We start from the raw sequence: 12033 nt of genomic DNA on the forward strand, positions 1-12033 counted from the left end.
CAGCCACAGCTACCAGGTAAATCTGGTTGGTGCAGACTGCTACCAATTGGGTTTAATGCTAACTCCTGTAGTCTTAAACTTTTTGCAGCGGTCCCAGAGGGAACTGCACAGGTTTCTGCCTAACAGACAAATCGATGGTGTATGTGTTGGCAAGCATGCTGGCCAAATGCATGTGTGGGTGCGCACTTGTGAAAATTATGTGTATGTACTGTGGCATGTTTGTGGTGTCACACATGGATGGGGGTTCCTGCTGCATGTATCTGCACTGTGTACATGTGCATGTGTGTGTATGTGACAAGTGTGCAATTGTGATGCAACATGGATGCATGTGACACTGACATGGAGGAGGCTGATTGCCAGATGTGACATGGATGGTGACATTATCACTGCAGTGGTGGAGATGTACAGATGCATGTCAGTCTGGTGGCATGTGTGCATGTGTTGTGCACTCCCTGTGTTTCATGTGATGTCAGGCTCACCTTCGGCTGCTCGTGCTGTTGTTTGTGTATGGACGGTGCTGCCTGGTGCAATATTCCTGTTGATTTGCTCATGTGTATGAGTTGAAAAGACATGTGTGTTGGGAGTATGATGCCATGTCTGTAGTTTTACCCTGCCACTCATGTGCAACTGTCATGTGTCTATCATTCCATTGTACAGTGCACTGATGCCTGTGTTCTATCTCTCCCTGTCTGCAGCGTCAACTGATGAAGAGGGCGGAGAGGGTGCTGTGGAGCAAAGCGGCAGGGATCGCACCACCAGCCAGAGACGCAAGGCCCGGCTCCCCTCCCAGGTTGTCATCTCATTGGGGAGTGAGGAGTCGGGTGCCGTATCCCAGCTGCCGAGGGTATGTCTAAGAGTTGGAGGTCGGAGGTGGACTCCTTGGCAAGAGAAGGGGCAGCTGAGACCCCACAGGGTCCGACGGAGGAAGATGGCATGGAGTCATCCAGGTTGGTGGGGGGTTTGGTGGAGGAGGAGGCCATGGAAGGGACACACACGGGGTCTGGAGGTGGGGATTCCACTGGTGCTAGTGGTGCAATGCAGGGGCAGGGACAGGAGGCAGCACATGCCACCGTGGAGGTGCATGTGTGTAATCCTGTCCCCGATCCTGTGACTGCATCATCCTGCACCAGCAGGGATGCCTACATCCAGACCCGTTTTCAGGGAGGGGATGAGCGCACAACAACTGGCCTTCCTCTCCCTGCGGACGTTGCAATCCAGGACCGGGTTGAGCATGTCCTGTCTGGGATGGCGTTGCGTCATCGGGGCATACGAGTTGAACTGCAGTGTTTTCGTGAAGACACTGCACGTCATCTCGGATGCCTCGTTGACCGCATTGACCTACTGGGACGGGTCACCAGGGCTGGATTCCTCCGTATGCTGGACCTTGTTCCGACCCCCTCCTCACCTGAACCCCCTATGCGCCAGTCATCCTCCATGCCATCTTCCCACCCATGTATCTCCTGGGTACCCTGTGGAGCTGCCCCTGACCCTGCGGCCAGGCTGGTGGAGGACACATCCCTGCCACAGTCGGGAGTCGGACGTCCAGCAGGGGTGGCCACCTCAACAACTGCACCCCAGCCAGACGAGGACGTGCAGGCAGCAAGAGCCAGGGCACAGGCACAGCAGCAGCAGCAACAAGGTGGGTGCCATGGTGGCTCAGGGCCTTCAACATCCGAGGGGCAGGCATCGGCCAGAGGGCAGGAGGACCCAGGATTGGAAGTGTCTTCCGTGTGGCAGCGGTTGGGCCAGGCCATAGGTGCGGAGCGGCGGCGGGTGGAAGAGGCATGGCTCACAATGGTCAGGGCGGAGAAATCCATGCGAAGGGCACTGAGGCGTGCCGAGTGCCTAGAGGCAATTCGCAGGGAGTTGGGGTCAACATGGCATCGTCCCTGCGAACCCTCAGGCCCATGGAAGAGGACCGCCTCCAGGACATTGAGCAGGAGTTTGATGATGCCCTGGCCCAGGAAATCGGAAAGTGAGCCATCGGACTAGCCCGCCGCCATTGTATATAGTTTTTAGTGTTAGGTTTAATTTTCGTTTTCCTTTCTTTTGGGGTGTTTGGACTTTGCCCCAGACATCTGTATACAGTTTTGTTATTAGGTCGTTTTTTTCATCGGTTTCTGTTCTTTCGTTGGGCTCATGGACCCTTGACAATTGATTGTACATAGTTGGACAATGGATTTATTGATACTTTTTCTTTGGATTTCACCATGGATTAATGGATTTTACTTTTTACGTCTCCTTTGGATTTGCTTTGGTAGAGGAAGAGTTTGGACTATTTTTCTTTTGGATTTCTTTGGATTGGTCATACCATTCATGTACTCATCTTTTGGACATGCTTTTCATTTCATGTTTGCAATTTTTTTATGCTTTCATTTCATTGCTTTATTTTTCTCCATAATACATTTTGATATTGTACGTCCATGTGTGTAATTCACTCATTGAGTTCATGCATGTGAAAATGTGGGTTTACACAATCAATGCCAACCAATGTGTGTGTGTGACAGACATGTGTTGATGTACATAGTTGACTTTTGGTTTGTGTCTTGAGATAGGCATGTCAGTGTGGGGTGGATTGGGAAATCATTGCGTCTCAAGACTGGGGTGGCGTGCTGTGCTATTTTGGTGGAGATGTGGGCCATGATTGTGCATCTTTATGTCATGTAGGGGGGGACATGAGTCTGGGCCTGCTGGCAGGCGCCCCTCACTGCTGGGGGGTGCGGGTGCTGGGGAACATGAGTTGGGGCCTGCTGGCAGGCGCCCGTCAATGCTGGGGGGTGGGGTGCTGGGGGGCATGAGTCGGGGCCTGCTGGCAGGTGCCCATCAATGCTGGGTGGGTGGGGGCAATGGGGGACATGACCAGGGGTGCTGGGTAGTCCCCTGTGGTGCGGGCTGCCTGCAGGGGCCGTGGAGGGGGTAGAGGGCACACCTGGGAGGACCCACACTGCCAATTCACGTGTGGAACTCGCTGCAAACCCCCGAAATACACATACCCCGCTCGCACAGGGCCAATCGCATGTGAAACTCCCTGCGAACCCCCGAAATACACATACCCCGCTCGCACAGGGCCAATCATGTGTGAAACTCCACGCGAACCCCCGAAATACACGTACCCCGCACGCACAGGGCCAATCATGTGTGAAACCCCCTGCAAACCCCTGAAATACACGTACCCCACTCACACAGGGCCAATCGCATGTGAAACTCCCCACGAACTCCCGAAATACACGCACCCCGCTCGCACAGGGCCAATCGTGTGTGAAACTCCACGCGAACCCTCGAAATACACGTACCCCGTTCGCACAGGGCCAATTGCGTGTGAAACTCCCTGCAAACCCCCGAAATACACGTACCCCACTCGCACAGGGCCAATCACGTCTGAAACTCCACGCGAACCCCCGAAATACACGTACCCCACACGCACAGGGCCAATCACGTGTGAAACCCCCCGCAAACCCACGAAATACATGTACCCCGCTTGCACAGGGCCAATCGTGTGTGCAACTCCACGCGAACCCCCGAAATACACGTACCCCGCTCGCACAGGGCCAATTGTGTGTGAAACTCCACGCGAACCCCCGAAATACACGTACCCCGCTCGCACAGGGCCAATCGCGTCTGAAACTCCCTGCGAACCCCCTAAATACACGTACCCCGCTCGCGCAGTGCCAATCACATGTGAAACTCCACGCGACCCCCGAAATACACGTACCCCGCACGCACTGGGCCAATCACGTGTGAAACCCCCCGCAAACCCCCGAAATACACGTACCCCACTTGCACAGGGCCAATCGCATGTGAAACTCCCCACGAACCCCCGAAATACACGAACCCCGCTCGCACAGGGCCAATCGTGTGTGAAACTCCCCACGAACCCCCGAAAGACACGTACCCCGTTCGCACAGGGCCAATCGTGTGTGAAACTCCACGCGAACCCCCGAAATACACATACCCCGCTCGCACAGGGCCAATCGTGTGTCAAACTCCACGCGAACCCCCGAAATACACGTACCCCGCTCGCACAGGGCCAATCGCGTCTGAAACTCCCCGCGAACCCCCTAAATACACGTACCCCGCTCGCGCAGTGCCAATCACATGTGAAACTCCACGTGAACCCCCCAAATACACGTACCCCGCACGCACTGGGCCAATCACGTGTGAAACCCCCCGCAAACCTCCGAAATACACGTACCCCACTTGCACAGGGCCAATCGCATGTGAAACTCCCCACGAACCCCCGAAATACACGAACCCCGCTCGCACAGGGCCAATCGCGCGTGAAACTCCCCACGAACCCCCGAAATACACGTACCCCGCTCGCACAGGGCCTATCACGTGTGAAACTCCATGTGAACCTCCGAAATACACGTACCCCACTCGCACAGGGCCAATCGCGTGGGAAACTCACCGCGAACCCCAGTAATACACGTACCCCGCTCGCACAGGGCCAATCGCATGTGAAACTCCCCACGAACCCCCGAAATACACGTACCCCGCTCGCACAGGGCCATTCACATTTGAAACTCCACGCGAACCCCCGAAATACACGTACCCCGCACGCACAGGGCCAATCACGTGTGAAAGCCCCCGCAAACCACCGAAATACACGTACCCCGCTCGCACAGGGCCAATCACATGTGAAACTCTCCACGAACCCCCGAAATACACGTACCCCGCTCGCACAGGGCCAATCGTGTGTGAAACTCCACGCGAACCCCCGGAATACACGTACCCCGCTTTCACAGGTGCAATTGCATGTGAAACCCCCGCAAACCCCTGAAATACACGTACCCCGCTCGCACAGGGCCAAACGCGTGTGAAACTCCCCGCGAACCCCCGAAATACACGTACCCCACTCACACAGGGCCAATCGCATGTGAAACTCCATGCAAACCCCCTAAATACACGTACCCCACTCGCACAGGGCCAATCGCTTGTGAAACTCCCTGCGAACCCCAGTAATACACGTACCCCGCTCGCACAGGGCCAATCGTATGAGAAACCCCCCGCGAACCCCAGAAATACACATACCCCGCTCGCACAGGGCCAATTGCGTGTGAAATTCCCCACGAACCGGCGAAATACATGTACCATGCTCGCACAGGGCCAATCGTGTGTGAAACTCCTTGCGAAACCCCAAAATACATGTACCCCGCTTGCACAGGGCCAATCGTGTGTGAAACTCCACGAGAACCCCCGAAATACATGTACCCTGCTCACACAGACCCAATCGTGTGTGAAACCCACTGCGAAACCCTGAAATACACGTACCCCGCTCGCACAGGGCCAATCGCGTGTGAAACTCCACGCGAACCCCCGAAATACACGTACCCCGCTCGCACAGGGCCATTCGCGTGTGATTCCCCCGCTCAGCGGGGTACGTGTATTCGGAGGGGTGCGCAGGGAGTTTTACAGGTGTTTTTGTGGTTGGGGGGCTGTATGCTGGTCCACTGGCCTGTGCGCCATGTACGGGATTTGTGCGCTGTACCTGACGCACGGGGAGGGGTTGCGGGCGTAACTGGTGCTGCTGCAGGGTCGCTGCGCCACTCTGCGCCACGGCTGGTAATGGATGTTAAAATCCATGAATACGCTGTGCGCGGAAATGGATTTTGGTGCACACGGCTGGTGCAGACTGTCGCACGCTCACACTGTGCGCCAGCCGCGTGCGCCACTTGTGCGCTGAATTCTATGAATTACCCCTTTTAGCTCTAGTCTCATCCCAACTCCCACCATTCATAATCTAGGCACCATCATGCATTCCAAGGTATTCTTGGCATCTCAGGAGATATTTCTTGTCAAGTTGCTTTCCATCTTTCTATATTTAAATAATTGTCACCCCTTTTGCCCACTACCTAAAGGACGTGACGTTTATTTAATTCTTCTCCTCCCAACTTGTTTTGCGGAATAGCATTTACCTGGGATTGGAGGCTAAACTAATGGCTCATCTGCAGCACATGAACAAATCAGCTGCTAGACTCTTGATTGGTCTGTGTACATGTTACCATGTCTCCCATGCATTGGCATCAGCGCACTGCCTTATTATATCATTCCGGGCACTTGCAAGTCAATTTCTTGGCATACAAAGCTACTGAATATCTTTGCTAGAATATATTTGTTGTCAAAAACCAGAATCTGAACTGTGCATTTTTGAACCAGGAAATAGTAATATGTCTGGTAATACCATGCTGGGGTTTCTTTTGGCCTATTTCTGGCTCTAAACTTGCATGTATTTCTTCAATAAAGATGACATGGTCAAGGGAAGTATGTATCAGGGCACATTAAATATGGCCATCTCCTTCAATCTGTCTTGAAAGGTTGCTCCTGCTAAAGGTGTATAGGACAAAGCTTTGATCATCTATAATAATAGTTTTTAGTGGTATGCTTAAGTGTTGCTATATTTGTAACATATTCCCTGATATTGGCGAACATATTTATTAATGATTCATTGACATTTCTAAATATTGGTCGGATTTTAAACACACTTATGGCGATCTGTAACAGTGCAGCATTCTCTCCGTTATTTTCACTTCAGGAAAGTACATTATTTTTGCCTACATCGCGCATAGCATATCTTTAACAGCGCTACGATGGGATTTCTTTCTCATCACGTTGAGAATTTGTTCTGTTTGTTCGTTTATTTGAAAATCAGTAAATAATAGTTTCTAAACTAGGACGGAATCGCGCTACAAAACGCACAAATGGGTTGCTGCTTTTTTCACCCTTGTGTTTAGTTCAATAATAGAGTGATCATGTGTTTACATTTAACAAGGACTTTTGTTACAGAATATTTGAATTGTGAGGATTTGACCCAGTGATTTTTCAACCTGACAACAGTCTTATGGACCTTATCGTTTCAACATTGGGTAAGCCACTAATCCTCTCACTGTGCTTTCGCCACTGACAATCAGACGTGTTAGCAATTGAACTAATGGTTCTTTTCCTTTTGTTTTTTCTTTTTGTTTTTCTTATTTCATGTCTTCATACAATAACTTATTTTCTTGATCCGGCCTAATCCTTCCCTTCACCAACCCTTCTTTTTCTGTCTTTGTGGATTTTTGATATTATCTGGGGTATGATGGTACCATGGTTGATTTAATTGGAATTTCATATGTTCTTTGTGTATTTTGTCTGTTTACATTGATTTGGATCATTGGTATGAATTTTAATATTATGATGTGAATTTTGTATATATATGTCAGCTGGGATTTGAAAAAGGCTCAGGCGAGGCGAAACACGTGTCAGAAGAGGGATAACTGTGTAATTTTGGATGTATATTAAAACAACAGTTGATTTTTCTACTGGCGCAGATTCCTGGAGTCATCTCATTTCCGGAGTTTTCTTGTGGATGATTAGGGCTTGTTTTCCATCCAAATCCAGCGACCCGTGACTTTTTAAGGAATATATTGAAGCAAACAATGATGTTCATGGCCAATTAACAGGGATTGTAAGCAGTCGCCTGCTATGGCAACTTGCAATTAAGCCCCACAAATCCTTGTATAACGTCGGATTTTAAACATATTATGATATGTTTCTAATGTGATATTCTGTGTTTTATCACATTTTTGTTGTTACCGTGCAAACTTTCATGACGCTCTTCCGAAATAAAAGTATTTTGATTTCTGTGTCCCTACTGATCAACTATGTTATTATAATCGCAGTTAAGTTAGCTGCTCAGGTTTTAGAAAACAAGGATTTGTGTCAAGTGATTGGTGATAGCCAAATCCAAGGCATGGAATTCGATTCTTGTACACTCGAGAAACAAAAACAGTTATCAGAGGTTTAGAAAACTGCTAACACGTTCACATTTTCCCCAATCATAGGCCTTCCTTCCGGTATTCCAATCCCTTTTGGTTCTGTTTCATGAGTGTTAAGAGGTCCTCCTTACCCCATAACTACGATATATTCCGCTCGTCAGCCACAGTATACATCCATGAGGAGTTTATTGAAGCTTTTGACATGTATGCCAGGTACAGCAGTTATTTGCCCACATACATCATCACCAGGCAAGGACAGTCCCACATGCCTTGAAACTAGTTCTGTATATGTTAGTCTCAATCCTATCATGTGGCATACTTTGCCATCATAAGGTATCTTGTAAATGTTGTTTCAAAGCCCACAAGTGCACTTACTATGGGTTCATTTAACAGGGTCTCCCATCAAATGCTATACGTCACCCCACTCATTGTATAGCCACTGAAACAATAAGCTCTTCAGTATCTACTGCCCCTTTTGGAGTAGTGCTATATTTTCAGAATGCAGGCTGCCTTACCAATGTTAATGTTAATCTTAAAGGATATTTATACTGCACACTAGTACAACCAGAGTGGTCCCCTGGCGCTCTAATGCAACCGAGAATCAATGCCATAAAATGCATACACGGTTGAGACTCCCCCGCCCCCACGACAACACATTTCATATTGCGTCAACTGCACCCAGTGAAAGATCCACCATATGAATGCAGTCATGCTCACCTAATACAGCTACCCACATCTCTATGCATGTGGAAATGCACTCTACTCGCACAATGTTCATGTCGGGGAAATACGGCTTGCCTCACAATGTTATTACACTTGACTCAACGTATAGTATCATGGTGTGACTGCCTCTGAGGACTGCATGACACTGGATGCACTGTCCTGACCTATTGCAGTTGGCCTGTGTCACGCACAGCGGGCCATATGTCAAAGGAGGCCTGTTCTAATTCTGTAATGCTACCTGTCTGTCAATGCCAGAACCCAAGTGTTAAAGATGTAGGATTTTTTAACACGAATTGTTGATTAATGCCATGTGTCTTTCTACTTTAATTTGTAACACTACGAATCCTACCACTTTCCTTTCTTCCACATGTAATCAATTTCAGAAGCTAGCATATGAATTGTTGTGGTGCCCACCCGTGTATGTCACCTGCACATTTCTATATAACGTATACACTCTGTGCTTCCTTTAGTTTGCAAATCAAGTTCATAGTCTTCACATCACTCCTATTTTAGTTTGGGCTATTAGGTGGCGCTTGCCCATACGCCGAAAATATTGCAGTACAGTCACAGCACGGGAGGAATGGCATACGAGAGAGCCACACAGCTTGTAGTGGTTGTTTAGATATTTGCCCACTCATTGACTGACCATGGTCATGCTAATCCCCATGGCCATTCCACCAAGTTCCTGCTCCTAACCGCTCAAAGGACCTCCTCATGTGGACTCTTTGAGCCCGCTTTATACAAACCTTACCATCAAATTTTGCACTTGAAGTGCCTGCAAGTGTTTTTTCAAAGCAATCTTTTGAAAGTTAATTACTTAATTGGAGCTCTGAAGCTGCTATTGGTGTAATAAAAATATCATAACCAGGTCAGCCTTCAGCCACTGGATTTATAAGCACTGCATATGGCCTATACTGAAGTCCTGTTAAAAACAAGCATTGGCAAAGTCAACAGTTTTGGTTTGTGTACAAGTATTCGGCATTTGCCCGGCACTTCTATTAGATGCTCTGGTACTCACACCATTGTGCAGCTTCTACCCTCAATGGTTGTTAATAACACTATGGCAGTGGCTGACAAGTGCATTTCCAAAACCTACAGAAACGCACAAACTATTGGCATTGCCAATGCTTATTTAATATTGAATTTGTATTCACATTTTGAACAACGGGTTAACCAAACATGGCAACAACTAAAGCAGAAGTCAATCACTAACACCGACTGACACTTGTGTCTCATATATGTAAACTATCCTCATGATAACATTTCCCTTTGCCGAACCGACACCTCCAGTACCAGCCTCCGAGTTAGCTGCTGCAGAAATCACATTTGATAGCACTAGCATACCTTGATCACAGTCCCATGCATGGGATTAATCAACTAACCAGTCAGAGAGGTATAAAAATGTCTTCCGGATCTGCTTCAAGTCCCATTCGCTGTTCCATGTGCAATAAGTAATGCTCTCTCTATGTGCCAAGTCGTACATGTTTTCAGTCCAACATTCCAGTTGTAAAATATCAAGGCCTTGCCCGTCTAGTTACCCATTAGCAACTCTCCTTGTCCTGAATCCTTGGGTTGAACACACTCCTCACATCTTGGACCTTGCCAAGCAGGCCCACTTTCAACTTCAGGCATTAGAGGCATTCTCCTTTTACTTGCCTTCCCCAGAAGCTCAATGTCTCTAGAGCTCTGGTCCTCTCCAGGCTAGATTACTGCAACAGCCTCTTTCTCAACCTGCCTCTTTCTTTGCTCGGTCCTCTTCAACTAATCCAGAAGAGGGCTGCAAGACGTATCCTTGGCCTCAAGCCCAAGGAACATATCTCTCCACCTCTAAAATCTCTCCACTGGCTCCCGGTTGCTGCAAGGATCAAATTCAAGACCCTTTGCTTCATCCACAAGGCTGTCTGGGGCCTGGAACCATGATACATGCAACGGCCACTTATTAAATACTCTCCTTCAAGATCCCTTCAATCTTCTGGATCCAACTCTCTGCTGATCAAATGCTTATCCAAGCAGAGAGCTGGGGGCAGATCACTCTGCTCATCTGGCTCCCTCCTATGGAACAGTCCCCCTCTCTCTCTCCAACTTGAACCGGACACCTTCAAGTTCTGCAAACAACTCAATACCTTTCACTACCCCTGCTCCTTCCCTTTCCCCTTCCCATGCTATCCATCCCCTCTGTTGCTGAGATAGGCAGCATGGTCCCTCAAGAGTCCAATAGGGTCCTGTCCTGGTCCCAATATGCCCCAGCACCCCCCCCCCCCGCAATGCCCTCTGGGCCCACAGTTGCCTGTCAGTGGTTTGCCTCTGCCCTGCACTTACCTGTTGCAAGGTATAACCTTCCTCTTCACCTGGGATATCTCTGCCCATTCACTTACCCGTTGCCTCCCCAATGCGCACCTCTGGCAATTCCTCCCCTAGGGGACCCTAATAGCACTTACCCCCACCCCACAACCCTTTTTCCCTTTTCAGTCACTGCAATTGCATGCTCTGGATGTCGCACAGCCTAGTTGGACCGATTTCTGTTTCTATTTATTCTTTTTCACTCTCACTATTCATTTGATCCCTTGTTCCCTTCCCTTGTGCCTTGTGCCACTTTGAAACATTGTCTTGGTGTATAAGCACCTTATAAATATCCAATAAATAAATTAATAAATACATAATTTATAAGAAAAGAAACTTGGATTAACCCCTCTCCGGCACCCTCTATTTAATCAAATTTCCCCACCGCTTCTGTGAGAAGCAATTTATGAGGATCTACTTAAACTTATTTCTAACAATTGAGGTTATTGATTCTCGTTTACACATCGAAAGAGGAAAAAGAACCTGTAAGAAATGTCCATTGCCCCTAGAAACTTTAGAACATGTTTCACTTTTTTGTCCCATTCTAACTGAACTGAGAATCAATTATAACAAACTGTTTGTCCATGAGACTAAGAATATTTCCACCACTACTTTGTGGTTCAGAATCCCACAATCTATGCAGGTCTCCTTGATTTTAACAACAATATGTTGTGTAGTGATTTTGTTTCCAGAGAATGAATTAAAAAAGATGGTATGATGTAGAAAGTAGAAATCAGCTGATGCTTTTGAACGGCATTCTACACTGTCGGATAAGTAAATGCTCCCTACCAGTAACAAAGATGGAAATCAAAACGTCACCCTCGTATCTTTAGTATTGAGAACCATTTGGCCATACAAATGGCTTGAAAACAGTCAACAAAACAGTGACTAAATTCCAGTGAAATACATCTTTGAATCATTGGGGTTCCTCATCAGAATAATGGACTCTGAAGTGGGAGAATGACTCAATTCTGTGTGATTGAAATACTGTCTTGGCACGCACCTATTTTAAACTTCACATGAACCAGGTTTTGTTGATACCAAAAATCTCCTCCCATGTGGCATGGGGAAGGTAGCTGCTACCTACACCTGACTCTGGGGGTGGTATTATGAGGGAGGATCACATGGGAGAATATGGCTGTCAGGGAGACGTGGTGACCCCATTAGGAGAGATGTGCTATTTGTCTCTCTATAATGAGTAAGACCCTATGATTCC

Source organism: Ambystoma mexicanum, chromosome 6q, assembly GCF_040938575.1.
Source record: "Ambystoma mexicanum isolate Mex_15411 chromosome 6q, UKY_AmexF1_1, whole genome shotgun sequence".
Lineage (NCBI taxonomy): Eukaryota > Metazoa > Chordata > Amphibia > Caudata > Ambystomatidae > Ambystoma > Ambystoma mexicanum.